Source organism: Anguilla anguilla, chromosome 12, assembly GCF_013347855.1.
Source record: "Anguilla anguilla isolate fAngAng1 chromosome 12, fAngAng1.pri, whole genome shotgun sequence".
Classification (NCBI taxonomy): Eukaryota; Metazoa; Chordata; class Actinopteri; order Anguilliformes; family Anguillidae; genus Anguilla; species Anguilla anguilla.
The window spans coordinates 1,735,494-1,757,669 of record NC_049212.1 but is presented as its reverse complement, the minus strand read 5'-3'; the positions used below and the strand labels follow the sequence as shown (position 1 = coordinate 1,757,669).

The 22,176-nt window shown below is 44.9% G+C and overlaps 1 protein-coding gene across 2 annotated transcripts in view; it reads left to right on the top strand.

The window, feature by feature from the left end:
- The first annotated feature begins 641 nt into the window (after nt 1-641).
- The window catches only part of gipr (gastric inhibitory polypeptide receptor), a 64,561-nt gene continuing 43,026 nt past the window's right edge, over nt 642-22,176 (top strand). The window contains exons 1-2 of one of the 2 annotated variants that reach the window (XM_035385632.1): nt 642-716; nt 939-1,067. The gene's annotated coding sequence lies outside the window, so the exon portion shown is untranslated. Of the gene's footprint in view, nt 1,068-22,176 lie in introns of both variants that reach the window. The other variant, XM_035385631.1, reaches the window with a different exon arrangement.

The window sequence follows — 22,176 nt, the reverse complement described above, 5'->3', positions numbered from 1 at the left end:
AATAAATACAGAAATAAATATATACAGAAATGAATGTTTCAAGACATACATAGAAATAAATGCAGAAATAACCATTTATGTCAAATTGTATCTATGAATTACTTTATTTCCATGTACATTCATTTATTTTTTGTACATTTTTCTTGGGCATTTATTTATTTCGGCATTTTTGGTGCTCCATCCCTGGTCCCCTGGTGGTGACCAAGCCGCCGATGTAACCACTATGACCGGTGAACCTTGCATACACTTGACAGCCCCTATGTGTCGCCTTCGGTATCTGCAGTTCCGCACGGGAAGGACAGGGCCCGCTTCGTCGGTGTGATGAGCAAACAGGCATGACGGCTTAAGTGGGCGAGTTTGCGTGCGAACAAAAGGAAATATCAGAACAAAAGTGCATAAATAGGAGTGGCGGTATTTCATGAATTTCCTGTCACCAAAGCTGACTCCCCAGTTATATTTCACCCGCATATAATCGAAAACATTATATTATCAGTAGTCAATCTTTTTTCGTGGGGCTATGTGACTCTACTCAGCCAACGAAATATTTAGCTATAATAATGCTGTCACTAGTTTCACAAATCTAAATTATCCACAAATATGAGTAGACTGGTAATTACATAATTATGAATTATGTCAGAATTGTTCACTTGTAAAACATATTTTGATATTTATCCATAAATGAGAGGCACTCGTTCGTCGACTTGAGTAGTTTCCAGGTGATCTACAATTTTGCATTATTGCGTGCCGTCGGCAGTGGGGAGGGCGTGCAAGAATATGGGACACACAACATCGCTCAATTCGCAAAGTGACTGTGCGCTGTACTGGTTAGCAAGTGCTATGCAGTGTGCAAGCGCGTTCCTGTAAACAGACTCAATGGTTTAAATATTGTGTTTTTTACATCACATTTACATTTACAACTTCTTCCTGTTTACAAAAAGGAGCCTTTATTGGGTTTTGATTGCTACAAAAAACAACAACAACAACACCAACAAAAAGGAATCTACTTCGCTTGTCGACGGGATACTTGGGGACATTGCATTCAGTCCAAGACTATGAATCTCCTTATGGTAAGACACATCGGTATATTTCCTTTTACACTGTATCAAGCTGTATTAACTTATCATTTTGCACCTAGGTGCACTGTCCTGTCATTTTTTATGTGGAAACTGTAGGCTAGTTTTGGACGTTTTCATGATCCTTTGCTGGGAACAATATACGATGCTGTTTTAGAAGCACATTGGTATAATCAGTTACCCCCTATGCGTAGCTATTACAAGCTACACAGATCACCCAGCCCAATGTTGAATCTTACTTATTTCGTGAAGTGACGTTGGAATATAAATCAAATCCAAGTTACATATACGCTATTATTAGCCCACCATGTTTTATAGTTGTACCCAGTTTACGAAAGGTAGTTTTGAATCACCTTTCAGTCCTATGCAGAGTCATAATTTATTGGCTGCCACTGAAGCAGATGTTCTATTCAAAGCCTGTAATCAACGTGTAGTAATTAAACAGGTAGAGTTGTTAAACTAAACTCTCAACTGCACGCGATAACGAGCGAACTGCGTTGTTCAGAATTTGGAGAAAAAAATGCCCGCAAATGTGCTGTAGGCAACGTAGGTAATCGAGTTACACTGGGACCTTCACCTGTCTCAGTCGACCCGTTGTGTGCTCAAAGATTTTAAATTATCCCACTTAATAGTAAGTTCTGTCACAACAATCAAAATATATTGCGTCTTGCTCAACCTTCACTTGCGTCTTTTAAATGTGTTTGACAGCGAAGTAAATTGACTCTTTAGTTTCTCATAGCCTTGCGTACGATCGACCTGTTCCTGAATTCCGAACTCTTGAGAAATGACGCGCTAGCCTCTACAAACAAATTAACAAAACTAACTAAAGTGTCTGGTTATCTAAAATGAAGCCTGTAAATCTGCCGACAAGATACTAGTTTTTTCCCCACTGTAAACGAAGCATGAAAAACCATTGCAATTGGGTATTTAGAACATATTCCTTAGCATCTGCTTGGATATTGCTGTGTTTACGGTTTAAGTGTGATGTACTTGCCTTAATTTAACAGGTATTAGAAGAAAATGCAATTTTGTAGCTGTCACACTTCGTTTTCGGACTGCAAGCGACGGCCAAGTAGCGCAACATTTGTTCGCTGGCCTCGTAAGGGCGAGTGGGCGTGTCACAACAACTGGTTTAGGTTGCTTCAGGGCCGTGCGAACAACTACAAAGGTTATTTGTAAATAAGGCAAAGGTTGTTCTAGAACTGAGGTGGGTAACAAGGGCCGTATCTGTTCGTGGTTTGTATGCCAACGTATGGCCTTAATTACTTAATTCGCATTTACATTTACACCATCTGATTTTTTAAAGCTACATTTCTTGATAAGCGCATGAATGACAGCTGAAGACTGTTCTTGTGTCACTGTGAACTAATCTACGAGTGTATACAGCTAATTAGCTGATTTAACCTGATCAGGTTAATTGGTGGAAACAGAAACCTACATAGCCCTGCACACCGACCATCCAGGACCGGAATTGCCCACCCCTGTTCTGGAATGTGTGCGAAGTGCGCGAGGACAAGGCGGTTCTTTAACAAGACACTGATTTATGTTGCAGTCGGTTGCTCCTTTCACAAAGAGGAACGTGACTCAAAACGGCTTCACTTATTCAAACCTGATTTTAGGACGTTAAATTTGAAAGCCAGCCCCTGGTTCATCACCAAGCCTAAGAGGGCACGTTAGATCATATGTTTAACATTACGGTAGTTAAATCGTAAATTAAGTTCCAGTGTTTAAAGGGAATGCCAATTCTGCGAATACATGCTACCAAGGAAGTGCTGTAATGCACCCACGTTTAATAGATTATCAAGTGTTTGAATACAAAACAGATCCTTTAATCTTATACGTATCTTAATTCCCTCTTTCCATGGTGACATAGCTCCACATGAAGAATACACTTAGCCTGTTTGAGAAAAATCCCCTGCCCTTTCCATTCACAGGAACTGTGCCATTTCACCCTCTTAATATTCTCCCTTTTTGCTGAGCATGAAATAGCTTTCTCACGGATGGAGAAAAAGGCCAAAGCACGTGCATACACGATGTACTCTGCCAGTCCCCTGGCTGTTCTAGCTCATCCACCGGGCAAAGAATACAGCAAGAAAGGAGTATTAGTGAGGAGTGAAGGAAAGCCCATGTGGATTCCTTTTCAGCCTAGTAGAAGCTACACTAGAGATGTTCCAATCGGACCTTTGGAGATCTCTGTCTTGTGAGTTCAAAGACACATGCCTCGTTCCTTAATTAAAACTAAAGGCTTTGATGAGCACAGTCAAATTGGTCTCAGTCCAAGTGATTTAAATAATATTTAATATTTTAATACATATTGCAGGGTTTTTTGTTGTTATTAACAGAGGTTGTTGTGTTTTCAGGAAGCTGAAAATGAGCACTTATTCCAGTTTCAGAGTTATTGGGGGAAAAAAAGTGGCTGTCAGGCTGTTTGTGCACCTGAGTAGTGGAGTATGGTGTGTTATTTTCAGTTTGCGCAAGACCATCATCAACCAATCATTAGCTATTGTTTGTTATTGGATTGACTGTCCTGTAGCACGTAATGCTGGTTGTATGGTAAAGTAAAGCACTGTGATTATTGTGAAGGGTTTTGTTTGTAAGCCTGGGATTGAAAGCCCTTTGCACTGAGAGCGGCTCCCTTGCTGGAGACTGTGTGCAGGAGTGGGTCTGGTGATTTTTCAGCATTTTGAGGCTCTTTAGACACACCAGTCTAGGGGTGCGAAACGATCCTGGGGGTGACCCCAGCAGTCTAGGGGTGCGAAACGATCCTGGCGGTGACCCCAGCAGTCTGACGGTGGGGATCGAGCACAGCCTGGGGGTGGGGATCGAGCGCAGTCTGAGGGTGGGGATCGAGCACAGCCTGGGGGTGGGGATCGAGCGCAGTCTGGGGGTGGGGATCGAGCGCAGTCTGGGGGTGGGGATCGAGCGCAGTCTGAGGGTGGGGATCGAGCGCAGTCTGGGAGTGGGGATCGAGCGCAGTCTGGGGGTGGGGATCGAGCGCAGTCTGGGGGTGGGGATCGAGCGCAGTCTGAGGGTGGGGATCGAGCACAGTCTGGGAGTGGGGATCGAGCGCAGTCTGGGGGTGGGGATCGAGCGCAGTCTGGGGATGGGGATCGAGCGCAGTCTGGGGGTGGGGATCGAGCGCAGTCTGAGGGTGGGGATCGAGCCCAGTCTGGGGGTGGGGATCGAGCGCAGTCTGGGGGTGGGGATCGAGCGCAGTCTGGGAGTGGGGATCGAGCGCAGTCTGGGGGTGGGGATCGAGCGCAGTCTGGGGGTGGGGATCGAGCGCAGTCTGGGGGTGGGGATCGAGCGCAGTCTGGGGGTGGGGATCGAGCGCAGTCTGGGGGTGGGGATCGAGCGCAGTCTGAGGGTGGGGATCGAGCGCAGTCTGGGAGTGGGGATCGAGCGCAGTCTGGGGGTGGGGATCGAGCGCAGTCTGGGAGTGGGGATCGAGCGCAGTCTGGGGGTGGGGATCGAGCGCAGTCTGAGGGTGGGGATCGAGCGCAGTCTGGGGGTGGGGATCGAGCGCAGTCTGGGGGTGGGGATCAAGCCTGGGCATGACTCCTCTGCTGGAGATGGAGTTTCCCGTTCTTCCCGAACGATCTGGGCGTTGGGTGCAGCAGAGAGCCAGGCTACAGACTGGAACTGTGAGAGTAAACTGTGGGCCTGATTATGCCGGCAATCTTAGTGATTTCCTCCTGCCTTTAGAGTGTGGGACAGACAGATGTAGCCAGACTACATTACTGCACATATGAGGAATAATCTCCTTCTTTGCTGTTAGGAAACAGGTGTTTCCAAATGAAGAAATAATTTTTTTCAGTTGATGGTAAACACATGGCTTCTTAAACACACTGTAATTTATGTTTGCAGCACATACTAGTTTGTAGAACACACCATGAAAAAAGCAGCCTGAGAAAGAAAACACAAAAAAATGGAAGCATACATCTAATGGCAGCACACGTTAGATGAAGAGGTCTAGGAATAGATATGTGCATAAATGTGGCCATTGAGCATTCTGATGCTCTGCTTGATAGTACGAGATATATAAAGAAAGTGAAGCCTTTTCCTGAGCCACAGAATGTGTTGTGTTTAGCTGTGCTATAATCAGACCCTAAGGTGTCATACTTCACGACCATGTTGCATATTTATACACTGGTAATGCTGCCAGATGCTCGGTCATGCTGAATTTTAAGGTAGCACCAGAAAGCTTCTGAACGGGAGCGGTACTTAAATAAATAAATAAATGAATGAATGAAATGTTTTGGCTGGGTCTGACCCAGAGGCAGTGCAGCAGGTGGAGCGTGTGCGGTGAGCTCATCCAGGACAGGGCAGGCTCATTCAGAGAGCGCTTTCCCTGATGCGCAGAGACAGACTTTGGACCGTCGGCATGGCGACAACTCGACGCTCGGTTGTTTTCCCACTGTTCTGCTGTTCCGCACCTGTCCGACTGTCAGAAGAGTTTATGCAGTACCGTGACAGGTTTGGACTCCTGGCACCTCCTCCATGTTATGCAGTTTTGTGATGGGTTTGGCCCTCCTGGCACCTCCTCCATGTTATGCAGTACCGCAATGGTTTGGACTCCTGGCACCTCCTCCACGTTATGCAGTTTTGTGATGGGTTTGGCCCTCCTGGCACCTCCTCCATGTTATGCAGTACCACAACGGGTTTGGACTCCTGGCACCTCCTCCACACCCAGTATCCATCTGCAATGAAAGAGAAATTAAATCAAATTTCTCTGTATGTCAGGTATTAGTCTTGCATCAGAAATGCAAGAATTAGAAACTTCTTTAATTGTTGCATTTTAGCAGACTAAACTATTGTTTAAAAAATCATGCAATCTACAGGTATAAAGTTGTTGTGTGTCTATGTGCTATTTGAAATTCATAAATTTGATGTACTTGACATGCCAGTGTCATTTACAAGCCCTGTTCCTCTTACCCCATTGAAATAGTACTTCTCCCCGCTGTGGTCCATAACAAAAAAAATAAGCAAAATTATATTATCCACTACATATATTTTGGAGTTAAAGATTGCTATAAATATGGTAGTAGGAATGTATGTATTTGGTAATGTGTTTTCCTTCAGAAAGGGAAACTCACCCACACAAATACTGTATACACACACACACACACACAATTATCAGTGGCACTGCAGTCATGCTAAGCAAGATGAGATTGTTTCCATTCTGTTTGTCTCTTGTCTGTGTTAATTAGCCTGTCTCATCCAATCTTTTGCACTCTGTTAAAAGACAGTTATGCACCTTGGAGTGTGAGAATCTGCAGCCTGCCAACACAAAATCACAGAATAACAGACCCTTGGGACCAAGTGGCCTTCAGTGTTAATTAGTGGTGATGCAAAGTAAATGGGGAGAGACCTGGCCAATCAGCAGCAGCCGTCTGTGGTATGGTGCACTATGAACAACAAAAGTCCATGTGTCAGCATCTGTTTTGCATCTGTTCATCCATGTTTGCCTGTGCCTGTGACTCTGAGCCCTTACAGCAAACTGTAACCACAGCATGTCACAGTGTGGCTCTGACAATGTAATGTTGCTGTCATGCGGCTATACTGCAACCGCACAGCTAATATATTGCCTTTGGTCAAGTGTTGTGTCCTTGAGTGATTGCTCGTGTCTGTTGTGTGTGATAGTGTTTATATGGCTGTGAATGTCTGTGTGATTTTGTGGGTTAGTTAATGTACTGTATATGCTCACCAGCGTACGTGTAAACCTGCACATCTGTAAAAAGGCTCAAAATAGCACAACAGGTTTAGCCGCCAAGTTATAAGGTTTTGCATTGTCTGTATTAGCCAACACAGGATACGCAGGAATAAATCATCTTGTTGTCAGTGGCGATCCCAGCCTGCCCTTGGCTCGGCGTTTTGTTTCCAGTCCTCTCCTGCTCTTGCTCCTCGGCGTTCTCAATCACTGAGCCGGTCACCGGTTTCTCGGTAATCAAAGACGCAGAACGCTCTGGCACAAAGGTTTCAAAGTAGCCAACATCGATTAATTGCCCTCAGAGCCTGCCCTGATCCACCCTGCTTCATTCACCTGCAGGCACATTGATGGGAAGCAGCATGCTTTTAAGACAAGTCCTTATTCACAAGCGTCCAGCCTGGGATTGATCTCCGATAAGATCGATGTATCAAGCACAGTCTAGTACGGTCAGGCACTGGGGGGGCACTGAGGCCTGACACCCACCTCAGTGCGGGTCTCTGGCCGTGTTTTGAACCTGAGTTTGTTTTGAAGTGTTCTCCTGTAGTGTGATGATTAACTATGCTGAATTCAGATGTAGAGCTTGATTGGTTGAAGTGGAGTTGTGGCTTTCATATTGTAATGTCTCTTCACGGGAGAAAAGTGAAAATGGGTAAGAAGGCTAAACAAAACGACCGTAGGAGGCGAGGTAGGTCTCGACATTGTGGGAGGGTAACGGGACTCAGATTAGAGATGGGAGAAAGAGCCTTAGGAGTCAGAATGTTATCTGTCTCCTCTAGGCAGAGACTTGAGAGCAGTCATGTGGCTCACTCTAATGCACTGAGAGGTTTTCTTCATCTGTCCCTGCAGATGATTCTGAGCCCAGTGTCTGGAGTCTCGGTTCTGTCTGAATCTCAAAAGCTGCATTTGTTTGGTGGTGGACATGCTCGTTATTACATAATTCACTCAGATGAACCTCCAAACTTAACTCTGTTCCCTCCTGTTGACCTGTGGTCGACCTCTCTGAGCCCATGTGCGTTGTATGACACAAGACGCAATTTGGGTGAACAAGAACATCTTTTTGATTAGTCTGAAAATATTCTTTAATACCTAAGTGTGTGGTTTTATCCCTGGGATGTTACTGAATGACTGATTGCCACCGTTAGCTCCCCATGTAGCCTATTTGAAAGAAAAACATGGACATATTATGTGTTCGTTTATTGGTGCTTGTCTGTGAGTGTGTACACACAACTGCATGAAAACGATGTCATTTCAGCTCTTTGGGATTGTGGGTAGTTTAATTCCAGGTTTCCATGTCAGAGCCCTTTGCTTGCTCAATCATGTACACCGCCAAACACACATCATTTTATACAATGAAATGCATTCAGAGGTCAACATTAGATATGATTGGCTCCTTTAGGCACCCAATCAGCAAAAGGAGAAGGTGGGGCCATTATTCATTGTATGCCCAGACAACAGCCTCATATGTCCAAGTGGTGGCCTAAGTTCTGTACTGAATTTGTGTGGCTGTTAGTGCGGTAGTCTCTCCTGCTGACGACCTGGGTTCAAGGCTCACCAGATCCCTTCCATTACTCTTTATTTTGCTCAGTTTTAAAAAAAAACATTATGCAATAACACATCAAGCTGCTTGACATTTAAATTATGCAATAACACATCAAGCTGCTTGACATAGGCTAAATACAGTGAAATATTTGGCAGAATTAATCAATCAAATATTATTCAATTCAGTCCAGGAGAAGGAGGTTTGGGTGGAAAGTGATTTTAAAAAGTAAAAAAATATCTTTTTTTCTCATTTTTTAAATTAATTTAAATTTCAGCAGGGCCCGTAGTGTAATAAAATGTAAAAATGGGTCATTTTGCCCAAATGTAATATATATTTCCATGTTGAGTGGAGATAAGGCTCACATTTCCTGCTGCAAATGACCCCATCCCCTCCTTTTTTTGATTGAATGCCTGATAGAACCAATCACATCCATTGCTACCCTCAGGAGGCATTTCAATAAATAAAACTCTGACATGCAAGACAAACTAAAACAATTAATGCATGCCAGCTTGTGTTCACAATTCCTCAGTGCTGTGTTTTTGGGATTTTGTTTCTAATTAATGCATTCTGGCCTCTTTTGCACACTCCAGCGACTTAATCACTCAGCCAAGACAATTAACCCGCCTCCATAGGTATGAGTGTGTGAGTGAATGGTGTGTGTGATAGATTGGTGGCCTGTCTATGATATATTCCTGACTCCCACCCAATGCACGCTGGGATACGCTCCAGTACCCCCCATGACCCTGAGCTGGAATAAGGGTTAGATATTGGATGGATATATGACTGGGGAATCTGAAATTACTTACACTGTAAAAATAAATAAATAAATAAATAAATGAAATAGTTAGCTTGGTGCTATGTCGCTGATTCTTAAGGTATACATTTTGTGAAATATGGATATTACCAAGTAATGGCCTAAATAAGATAGCCTGGTACCTAATGGTGGTCCAGGCCTGAATGTCAGCAACTTCTCTGCGTAACATAAGGAAAAACCCAGAAGGGCAGAGGGGGATGCTGGGATATTAGAGGGAAAGAGGAGAGATTATCACATAGCCCCGGGTCTCAGTGCTTTGTGTTTCTGGGATAAGCGATGGAGAGGTTCCATACCTGTGTCTGACTCCTGGTGTCTTCTCTGAAGAGGAGCACAGGAGCAGCATAAACAATGTGCTACTGAGGGCACTTGTAAGACAAAAGGGGTGTTATAGTGATAACCTCAGACTTGAATCAATAAATTGTGCCCCTTCTTAAATTCTTAAATGCTCTTTTGAAATGTACTTAGGGCAGCAATGGGATTATTGTTTGCCATTCAGTGTGACTTTCAAATGTTCTGTTGATTCAGCATTTATTTGATTGCACTTCTCTGAGTGCCTGTGCAGATTCCACCAACAATCTGCCTGCCTTTGTCATATTCCTGAATACGCACTGCCTCCTCATTCACTCCCGCTGCGTGTTTTAAAAAGCAGTCCATCCACACGAGGCTAACCAGCCCTCGTTTTGTTTCCCGCCTGTGATGGCAGGGGCAGGTCTGTTTTTATCTCCGTGCGAAGTGCTCGATGGAGTTCCACGTGACGCTGTCGCTTCCATAAGAAGACCAAAGGAAGGCTGTCGCTCATCAAACTCTCCCACAGAACTACCTAATTAAACAGAATCAACAGCAGTTAGGAGAGAGGATAACGAAGGGCACGTGGCTTTCAGGTAGAGTGTGGATAGTGTGATCAAAGAAGACGTGCTGCAGTCCTTATGCAACTGACCTCTTTTTTACTGTGTGTGTGTGTGTATGTGGAGTGTATGTATGTACATACGTGCATGTTGAGTGTGTGTGCATGTGTATGTGTACATACTTGTATGTGTGTGTTGAGTGTGTGGGTATTTTGAGTGTGCGTGCGTGTGTGTTTGTGTTGAGTGTTTGTATGTATGTTGAGTGTGTGCTTCTGCATATGTGTGTGCCTATGAGTATGTGCATGTATGCGCACCTGTGTGTGTGTATGTTGTGTGTGTGTGTGTTTTGTACTTGTTCCAATGACCATGATATGCACTTTTGTACGTCGCTTTGGATAAAAGCATCTGCTAAATTAATGTAATGTAATGTGAGGTGTGCCTGTGAGTATCTGTGTGTGCATGTATGCATGAGGGTGTGTGTCTATGTTGTGTGTGTGTTTGTGTGAATGTTGAATATGTGTGTGTGCATGTATGTTCATGTCCATGTCATGTGTGTGTGTGTGTGTGCATTTGTGAATGTTTGATTGTGTGTGCATGTGCACGTGTGAGTGTGTGTATCAGTGTGCTGGGTCCATCCCTGGAGTCATGTCTGTGTTTCATTCCTGCTTAATTGGTCAGTTTGAGCCTCATACACACAGTCTGTGTTTGTTTGTACATAATCAAGATTGATGGCATTTCTCCATGACTGGGTTTATGTTCTCTTTCTTCCACATAACAAGGAAGCCACAGAGCCCCCTCTGGCCTCATTCTCATTCAGCAGTAGCATGCTGGCCTGTCCCCACAGTCAGTGCACAGCAGTGCTGGCCTGTCCCCACAGTCAGTGCACAGCAGTGCTGGCCTGTCCCCACAGTCAGTGCACAGCGGTGCTGGCCTGTCCTCACAGTCAGTGCACAGCAGTGCTGGCCTGTCCTCACAGTCAGTGCACAGCAGTAGTGTGCTGGCCTGTCCCCACAGTCAGTGCACAGCAGTAGTGTGCTGGCCTGTCCCCACAGTCAGTGCACAGCAGTGCTGGCCTGTCCCCACAGTCAGTGCACAGCAGTGCTGGCCTGTCCTCACAGTCAGTGCACAGCAGTGCTGGCCTGTCCTCACAGTCAGTGCACAGCAGTGCTGGCCTGTCCCCACAGTCAGTGCACAACAGTAGTGTGCTGGCCTGTCCTCACAGTCAGTGCACAGCAGTGCTGGCCTGTCCTCACAGTCAGTGCACAGCAGTGCTGGCCTGTCGCCACAGTCAGTGCACAGCAGTGCTGGCCTGTCTCCACAGTCAGTGCACAGCAGTAGTGTGCTGGCCTGTCCTCACAGTCAGTGCACAGCAGTGCTGGCCTGTCCCCACAGTCAGTGCACAGCAGTGCTGGCCTGTCCCCACAGTCAGTGCACAGCAGTGCTGGCCTGTCCCCACAGTCAGTGCACAGCAGTGCTGGCCTGTCTCCACAGTCAGTGCACAGCAGTAGTGTGCTGGCCTGTCCTCACAGTCAGTGCACAGCAGTGCTGGCCTGTCCCCACAGTCAGTGCACAGCAGTGCTGGCCTGTCCCCACAGTCAGTGCACAGCAGTGCTGGCCTGTCCCCACAGTCAGTGCACAGCAGTGTTGGCCTGTCCCCACAGTCAGGGCACAGCAGTGCTGGCCTGTCCTCACAGTCAGTGCACAGCAGTGCTGGCCTGTCCCCACAGTCAGTGCACAGCAGTAGCGTGCTGGCCTGTCCTCACAGTCAGTGCACAGCAGTAGCGTGCTGGCCTGTCCCCACAGTCAGTGCACAGCAGTAGTGTGCTGGCCTGTCCTCACAGTCAGTGCACAGCAGTGCTGGCCTGTCCCCACAGTCAGTGCACAGCAGTGTTGGCCTGTCCCCACAGTCAGGGCACAGCAGTGCTGGCCTGTCCTCACAGTCAGTGCACAGCAGTGCTGGCCTGTCCCCACAGTCAGTGCACAGCAGTGCTGGCCTGTCCTCACAGTCAGTGCACAGCAGTGCTGGCCTGTCCCCACAGTCAGTGCACAGCAGTGCTGGCCTTTCCCCACAGTCAGTGCACAGCAGTAGCGTGCTGGCTTGTCCTCACAGTCAGTGCACAGCAGTAGTGTGCTGGCCTGTCCCCACAGTCAGTGCACAGCAGTGCTGGCCTGTCTCCACAGTCAGTGCACAGCAGTAGCGTGCCGTGTCAGTGGCGCTCGCTGCACTAATGAGGCTAGAGGCCTGGAGGGGGGCGGCTTCCTCCCTCCCAGGCATGTCCGTCACTCACGAGGGGGACTCCACATCCTCATGAAAGGCCTAATCTCGTCCTAATTCCTTTTTATCTCTCACATACTCCACAAGGCCAAAACACAGAGCAGCTAAATCCATATGAGGCGGTCCGTTTTCATCTTGGGTTTGAGCCGGGATTAAACCTGAAAAGTGTGATTGTCATGCATTTGCTCGCGACCGTGAGAAAGAAATTCTGCTTGCCTGAACATGCGTGTCCTCGAGTTTAATGTGTTAAGGGTAGAGTTTGCTTTATGCTTTCTATTGAGAATAGCTCATTTGAACGTGCTGTGAGCAAAAGACATGGCTGCAAAATAAATTGATACATGTCAGAACATCAATATCTACATTTAAGACACAATATATTATAATAAGTATCAAACTAGCTGGTGGTAACTGAGGAATTGTTCTCTGTTACCTGTTTTTTTTCTTTTGTAGGGTCAAAGGTTAATTATGTGGTGACTTCAGAGCAATGTGTTTGAAATGATTTAGTGGAGCATCCATTTTGCATTATTTTGCTTGCTATTGGGCCATGGAGGATTATTCAGCCCAAAATGAAAAAAGAAAATAGGAAAAGGTTCATGTATTACCTTTCAGTTTAAAGTTTTGACTTGAAATTAAAAACAGGGTTTTTTTCTCTACTGCTCAAATTAAAATTTAAATAGAAACATCCATTATCTATACCCATTAATTCCTGTTCAGGGTCGCAGCGATACTTGTACCTCATTGAACCTGTCTTTTGTAGTTGTCCAATGACCATGATATGCACTTTTGTACGTCACTTTGGATAAAAGCATCTGCTAAATAAATGTAATGAAACGTAATGGAGCCCATCCCAGCATGCATTGGGCAAGAGGCAGGAAGTGTCCCTGAGCAAGACACCTAACCCCTTGCTCCCAACGAGCTGATTGGTACCATGGCAGCCTTTCACCGTTGGTGTGTGTGTGTGTGAATGAGAGGCATCAATTGTAAAGTGCTTTGGATAACAGCGCTATATAAATGTCCATTTGTATGTATTTGGACTGTGGGAGGAAACCGGGGTACCCAGAGGAAACCCACACAGACATGGAACATGCAAACTCCACACAGAAAGGCCCTTGGCTGAGAACCCAGGACTTTCTTGCAGTGACAGATTTATTTTCCTTTTTCATTTTCATGCTGTTTGACAGGGGCCTCAGTCCCTCATTTAATCAAAGCAAGCGGGTGGGTCTCACGCAAGCACTTTACAAGCCCCATCGCACACAAGGGCATTACAGCGTTTGGGGAAAGACTCCAAAATGTTATTCGCAGGTTTTAATGGATAAAATTGAAGAATCTGAGCAGTTCACAAAGCACACAAGGCTACATCACAAGTATCACGAGTATGATTCATTGGTCTGTTAGTCTAAGTACGATAGTCAAACAAAAGAAACAAAAATTTCTTAAGAAAGACATATTAAAGGGATACAAAGAAAATCATTGTACTACCTAATGCTAATGTTAGCTAGTTAAGAACACTGCTGATTAAGAAACTATTCTTTGCTAGTTGACTACTAGGGATAATGCTGCTAGCCATCCCACTCGTAGTTCCTGGCCAGCAGAGTTGATGAGTGTGGTTGTCTCCTCAAACACTGACAGAAGCTAGGAAGTTAGTTTTAGCCAGAGGTAGAAAATCCAAGTTCAGAAAGTTAAAGTTCTTCCAAGTATTTTGTTCCAATCACCTGGATTTGCTATTTAGCACAATTCCTCAGTCATGAGGTAACGAATTACTGAAATCAGCTGGCTAAGTTTATGGGTGGAAGATAAACATGGCAGGACTTTCTCTGATCCCTGGACATTTCCACTTCTGATTTGAACTACCAACAAGCAAATAAAAGGGCCGTAAATTTGATCCAGCACTCAAAGGTGTGCATAACCTTTTATTTATATTATTCAGCTGGAGGTTGCAACATTTAGCACGCTAAATAGATAATGTTAGCTAGTTAAGAACACCTCTGATTAAGAACCTATTGCTTGGTAGCTAGCCAGCTATCGGGGCTAGTACCACTAGCCACCCCATGCACAGTTCTCGGCCTCAAAGGTTTGCTTAATCTTAAAATGCATTATTGAGCTGTGGGTGTGGCATTAGACACTTCATACACTGAGTAGATAATGTTAGCTAGCTAACACCTCTGATTAAGAAAGTATTTATTGCTTCCTAGCCGGCTAGCCACCCCACTCGCAGTTCCTGGCTGGAATATTGTCTGCATGGCTCCTGGAACACTGACATGAGCTACAAGGCCTAGTTGTAACTATTGTCTAGCAATTTTATGGGATTATATTTAAACCACAAGCATTTGCTTAACCTTTTATTGATCTTGTTTTTACCTCCGTAGTACAATTGTTAATGTTTTTAAGTATGCTTACATGTTAGAGTGACCGTTGAACATTTGTCTGAACTCTTATTTTTGCCCTTGTTTCATAAATTTCAAAAAGAAAATGCTCAAAACTCACAGCTGCAACCTCATTATGAAAAGTGACAATATCAAATATTGAGAAAGTGGGATGTGCTTCTGAAATGAAATATTTTCTAACTCATTTTGGCTGCTTGTGAAATCCCAGACCTTTTACATTATGAATGAAGGTTAAGAAGGCCTCTGCTATTTTCCTTTTTTTGACCATGTGTGAACAAAGAACAAACAAAATAAATCTAAATGAAACTTAGGAATCTCGATTGCTATATATCTTCAATTCTCAAATACCATGCTATTTGAAAGATATATAGACCACACCTTTTCTTTTGTCAATGATCTCAACACAGAAGGTCTCATAATAATTTTGTATGTGGAATTATAGTGAAATGCTCAGATTCTTTATCCATCCATTAAAACATATGAGTGTCTTGTGCATTTTGGGGTGTTGTGTCAGGTTACCCATTCCCCCATAGACAGAGGTATGCAGGTGATACCGGTCAGCCACTGCAGTGTGCAGACTCGTGTGTGTAATTCACTGTCCCAGTACATAAACACAGTAACTACACAGAAGCCATGTGGAATCCTGCTGGTGTTATCACACCCTTGCTGACACTTTGGTTGACTCTGTTGAGTAAATTCCATCTCATAAAAAACACGTTTTCAACGTACAAAAATGCCAAGTTACTAAAAAGTATTGATATCAAAATGACGCCAAGTTACGATACTACAAACAATATAGGCTATCTTGCCTCACCGAAATGACATAAGATGTATCTCAAAGCAATGCTACCCAATATTTCCTCAGTTCTTTCAAGTCACTTGGCCCTGTGTATAAGCATGCACTACATGAACAGGCCAAATATATGTGTGGATGGCTCTCTCACAGTCAAGATTGATTGAATAGGTGTGTGTATGTCCAATTTGTATTGGTATGTAGGCCTATGTATTTCGCTGCCCAGGCTTTCTGTTGCGTGAATGATAGTATGTTTCTTGGTACAATTGTGTTCGTGAATGTGAATGTAAGATGCTGCCAGGGAAATGTCCCCATGCGGATAAAGAAGTTCTCTATGTGTGTATGTACAATATGTGTTTTACATGCAGTATTTATTGTACGTAGCAAATATACAATAACTTGCACATGTACTCAAATTCAGTTCAGAAGCAAGTATAAACATGTTTTCTGGAGAAATGTGCTTCCTGTCGTTGCTCAGCAGCAGTTCTGTACATTAATGAATTTATACATTAATTTCAATGTACAATGTTCAATGTGTTCCATGAGGCAATTCGAAATATTTGTCTCTTTGATCTGACAGAAAGTTTGCATGACATTGTGAAATGGTAAGATTAGAAAACACAGGGCCAAGTGACTTGAAAGAACTGAGGAAATATTGGGTAGCATTGCTTTGAGATACATCTTATGTCATTTCGGTGAGGCAAGATAGCCTATATTGTTTGTAGTATCGTAACTTGGCGTCATTTTGATATCAATACTTTTTAGTAACTTGGCATTTTTGTACGTTGAAAACGTGTTTTTTATGAGATATCAGTTCTTTTTGCAAAGCGTTTTATTATGAGAATGAGAAATGCGACCCTGCAAAAAACGGTTGTGGATTATGGCTATCGTTGTGTGAATCTGTACAGTCTGATGAGCGTGTACCGTTCAGCAGTTTCGGTTTGCTATATATGTAAAACAGTGGCTGTGAGAAAGGATGCAGTGGCGTAAGCGTAAACGCAGGAGAAACGCAGATGGAATATGGTATTTACTCACGGATTTGACGTCCATCCAACGAGCCTTGACTGACAAAATAATCAACACGCCCGTAGAATTATAACTCCCTAGGTCGCAACTTGTGTAGCCTTCTGTCCTGCTCCGTTGTCTGTTATTTCGTGGAGATGCACTTTTAGTGTTTGTAAGGTTTATCCTTCTGTCCTGCTCCATTGTCTGTTATTTCGTGGATATGCACTTTTAGTGTTTGTAAGGTTTATAAGGCATTTTGATAGGCTTATCTGCAGGTAGGAATCCTCTTCGCCGTTTTGCTAAACTAGAACCGGAAAACATGATAGTGGAGAATAGGAGCAGACGCATATGTCCCAGCAGGCTTTGCATATGAGAGAATAACAACAGTGTGAGAGAAATTAAAATGAAATTACGAAATTCCGTAGTTGAAACAATATGTTTTTAGCAGAATGGGCATGTATGTGAAGGTTGACATGATCACGGAGTATAGTGCGAAGGAAATGGAGTGACCATGAGCGAGCTTATATTCCTTATCAAATGGTATATAACAGTCGGTATTGAACGTTAGTTGTTGAAGTGGAGGGTTAAATAACATTGCACACATTAATTGCCTGTAATGTAATCTATTGCACGAATGTGTTTTTCTCATGTTCAGGGCTAGTAGTTATACTTATGAGTGAAACATGATTTTAAATGTAATGTTTTAATGCGGAGTTGCAGAACGTACATACGTAGTAATTGTGTGTAGCCTATGTGGCTAGATAGAGAACAGGGCGAGGTAACATGAATGTAGAAACGTGGCGTTTGCTGATATTAAGGTTTTGTACGGTAGCCAAGTGAAGAAATATAGTTAGTAGAAATGGCACAGTGGTGAACCGGTGTAACTTTTAAATAAAAGGAATACATTTGCGTCATGAAATGCATATGGGTGGCCGTGAGTGAGTGAGGTTTACCATTCTGTGACTTCGTTAGCTAATGCCATAGCTATGCAATGCGTGAAATATCATGAGCGAACCTGCCGGTGGTTTTAAAGAAAAAACAGTAAGCACAGAAGAGCTTCCGTTGAATCCATATGGTTTAGCAATATTGTAGCCGGTCAATAACTGAACGTACAGACGGTAAGTCATTATGCATATATCTTAGCAATATTGTAGGCGGTTAATAACTGAACGGTGAACGGCGGGTAGATATTGTGCAAAAGCAATAATTAAGAAGTAGTAGACAATTATTAGTGAGGGTGGAAGCAAGTTAAAGAAACGTGTTCCAAGCTGGGCTTGAACATACGACCCCCTGTTCCCAAGCCTGTAACCTTACCCACTAGGCCACGGACGGATTAGCTGTTCAAACTGCGGAGTTGCAGAATGTACATAAGTAGTAATTGTTTGTAGCGTATGTGGCTAGATAAAGAACAGAGCGAGGTAACATGAATGTAGAAATAGAAACGTGGCGTTTGCTGATATGAAAGTTTTGTACGGTAGCCAAGTGAATAAATATAGTTAGTAGAAATGGCACAGTGGTGAACTGGTGTAACTTGTTAATAAAAGGAATACATTTGCCGTGATGAAATGCATATGGGTGGTCGTGAGTGAGTTTTGGTCAAGCAAATGTAGGCGTAAGAAAACGTTAGTGTAAAAGAGGAAATTATCTGCCTGAGGGCGAGTCAGGGTTCAATCCTCAAACCGGAGGTTTACCAGTTTGTGACTTCGTTAGTGCAGCACCATGCCATAGCTATGCAATGCGTGAAATATCATTAGCAAACCTGCCGGTGGTTTTAAAGAACACAGGCCAGTAAGCACAGAAGAGCTCCCGTTGAATCCATGTGGCTTAGCAATATTGTAGCCGGTTAATAACTGAGCGGTGAGCGGCGGGTAAATATGGTGCAAAAGCAATAATTGATAAATAGGCTAGTAGACAATTATTAGTGAGGGTTGAAGCAGGTTAAAGAAACGTGTTCCAAGCTGGGCTTGAACCTCAGACCCCGTGTTCCCAAGACTGTAACCTTACCCACTAGGCCACAGGCGGGCTAGCTGTTTAAACTGGAAATGTTTCAGCATAAAAATGTATGGGTATTTTGCGTGTGTATGCGCGTTTTTGATTGGGTCGTGTAGGTGCAGATTTGGCAGATTTGGCTGGTGTCAGTGAAATGTCCAATGGGGAGACATGTTGTTAGTGGGATAGGCGGCAGGAAAAATAAGAATGAGAAGAAGAAGAAGAAGAAGAAGAAGAAGGAGAAAACGCAAAATCCCCTTAGTTTGGGGCTTTATTGTGTGGACATGTGAAGTTGTTTATGAATTCTGTCTGTTGAAATGGGGTCAGAATGTACAGAATTTAATGTTTTTAAGGGCTGAGTGTCTGTGGCTGTTGTGGTTATTTCTGTGGGGAACCCTGAAAAGTGCCAAACTCTCGGTGCTGTATAGGTATGGGGCATGCCCCCGCCAAGGCGTAACTTGGCGGGATGGCATACCTGCCATCCCAATTTTTATTTTGTACAGCTTTAATAATAAAATAAGCTATTTTGGTAAATGCAGCTCGCCCCACGTTCTGAGCAGGAAGATCACTGTCTCTTCTGATTTGCACAGTCAGCATCTCCATGATTGGCCTGTTGACTCTAAGACTGTGCTGTCTGTCTCAGTGACTGCCTGCTTCATTAGCCTGAGACCTGGAGATTATACCTACTGGCAATATGGAGCCTTTCTCCCTCATCAATCATGTAGAAATGGCTACCACTGATCCTACTCGGTGTGATCCAATTACAAGTCTGGCTCCCTTTTCAAACAGTTCCCTCTCTGTTTACATACAGGTGTTAGGGTCATGCCAGGTACGTAGAACAAAGAGGAAGTATATTTTTAGCATCAAGTCCTCAAGCTGCAAAGCTGCCCATTCACATAAACTAATCTTTTGTTTTCAAACATTTCCGTGGCGACAAAGTGGTGAAGGTCTTTTGCAGGTTTTTCCACTTATGTCTGTTTACTTTATTTTGAAACTGTATCTCATTTTAAGATACACTTTCTCCTCTCTGTTGTGAAGAAGTTTTCACATTAGTGGGCCACTGCTTGCAGACAGCAGAGCCTTGCTAAATCACCTGTCAGATATGCAGTGCTTAGATTATGGCCTAAGAGAGGGAAACAGTGAATTTGATGCAATATTATATGGTTTCTAAGAATGTGGCCTGGCCTCCCCGTCACAAGCATCAAAGCAAATGTGATTTTGGGCTATTTAAAATCCACTGATACCCTAATCTAGGCAGATCTATGGGTCTCAACTCTTCGCCTCTCCAGACGGGACAAACCAGAAGACACAGGACACCATGTTGGGGGTCGGAGACCCTGCATGTCTACATGCCTAACATTTCCCTTTCCCATTTGCTCTTTATGTTTGAATGCAATCCTTAGGTAGGCCACTATGACAGGCTGTCCTCATTCTACTGCTCTCCACTGCACAGGCTGTCCTCATTCTACTGCTCTCCACTGCACAGGCTGTCCTCATTCTACTGCTCTCCACTACACAGGCTGTCCTCATTCTACTGCTCTCCACTGCACAGGCTGTCCTCATTCTACTGCTCTCCACTGCACAGGCTGTCCTCACTCTACTGCTCTCCACTGCACAGGCTGTCCTCATTCTACTGCTCTCCACTGCACAGGCTGTCCTCATTCTACTGCTCTCCACTGCACAGGCTGTCCTCACTCTACTGCTCTCCACTGCACAGGCTGTCCTCATTCTACTGCTCTCCACTGCACAGGCTGTCCCCACTCTACTGCTCTCCACTGCACAGGCTGTCCCCACTCTACTGCTCTCCACTGCACAGGCTGTCCCCACTCTACTGCTCTCCACTGCACAGGCTGTCCCCACTCTACTGCTCTCCACTATGACAGGCTGTCCTCACTCTACTGCTCTCCACTGCACAGGCTGTCCCCACTCTACTGCTCTCCACTGCACAGGCTGTCCTCATTCTACTGCTCTCCACTGCACAGGCTGTCCCCACTCTACTGCTCTCCACTGCACAGGCTGTCCTCACTCTACTGCTCTCCACTGCACAGGCTGTCCTCACTCTACTGCTCTCCACTGCACAGGCTGTCCTCACTCTACTGCTCTCCACTGCACAGGCTGTCCTCACTCTACTGCGCTCCACTGCACAGGCTACTCTACTGCACAGACTGTCCTCACTCTACTGCTCTCCACTGCACAGGCTGTCCTCACTCTACTGCGCTCCACTGCACAGGCTGTCCTCACTCTACTATGCTCCACTGCACAGGCTGTCCTCACTCTACTGCACAGGCTGTCCTCACTCTACTGCGGTCCACTGCACAGGCCACTCTACTGCTCTCCACTGCACAGGCTGTCCTCACTCTACTGCTCTCCACTGCACAGGCTGTCCTCACGCTACTGCTCTCCTCTGCACAGGCTGTCCTCACTCTACTGCTCTCCACTGCACAGGCTGTCCTCATTCTACTGCTCTCCACTGCACAGGCTGTCCCCACTCTACTGCTCTCCACTGCACAGGGTGTCCTCACTCTACTGCTCTCCACTGCACAGGCTGTCCTCACTCTACTGCTCTCCACTGCACAGGCTGTCCCCACTCTACTGCTCTCCACTGCACAGGCTGTCCTCACTCTACTGCTCTCCACTGCACAGGCTGTCCTCACTCTACTGCTCTCCACTGCACAGGCTACTCTACTGCGCTCCACTGCACAGGCTGTCCTCACTCTACTGCGCTCCACGGCACAGGCTGTCCTCACTCTACTGCACAGGCTGTCCTCACTCTACTGCTCTCCACTGCACAGGCTGTCCTCACTTGACTGCGCTCCACTGCGCAACTTCCTCCTGGATGCAGGCTTTTCTGCCATGCCGTTTGCATCAGCACTGAGAGGTCCTCCGATTCTCTCCCTTTCTCAATGCTATAAGAATGTATTGAGAGGTCCTCCGATTGTCCCCCTTTCTCAATGCTATAAGAATGTACTGAGAGGTCCTCCCCTTTCTCAATGCTATAAGAATGTACTGAGAGGTCCTCCGGTTGTCTTCCTTTCTCAATGCTATAAGAATGTACTGAGAGGTCCTCCGATTGTCCCCCTTTCTCAATGCTATAAGAATGTACTGAGAGGTCCTCCGATTGTCCCCCTTTCTCAATGCTATAAGAATGTACTGAGAGGTCCTCCGGTTGTCTTCCTTTCTCAATGCTATAAGAATGTACTGAGAGGTCCTCCGATTGTCCCCCTTTCTCAATGCTATAAGAAAGTATTGAGAGGTCCTCCGATTGTCCCCCTTTCTCAATGCTATAAGAATGTACTGAGAGGTCCTCCGATTGTCCCCCTTTCTCAATGCTATAAGAATGTATTGAGAGGTCCTCCGATTCTCTCCCTTTCTCAATGCTATAAGAATGTACTGAGAGGTCCTCCGATTCTCTCCCTTTCTCAATGCTATAAGAATGCTTTTCATCGCCACCCAGCTGTTCAGGGCAGGAGGCCCATAATTCCGCATTGATGGAGTTGAGGCAAAACGCGCAAAAAAGGTTCCAGAAGAACAGCGGGCCTTTTTCCTCTCAATCTTATTGATTTATAATTCTTGTGTGTCAATAAGGACTCAGAGGTAGTAAATTAAATGCAACAGTAAATTTAAAGGATCTAATCTGCTGCCTGATAATAGTGTAGTTATTTCTGATACTTTAATTCCCCTCATTTAAAAAGATTAAAGTTTAAGACCTAAACTAACAAGAGGACCTATGCTTCACAAACACAAAATA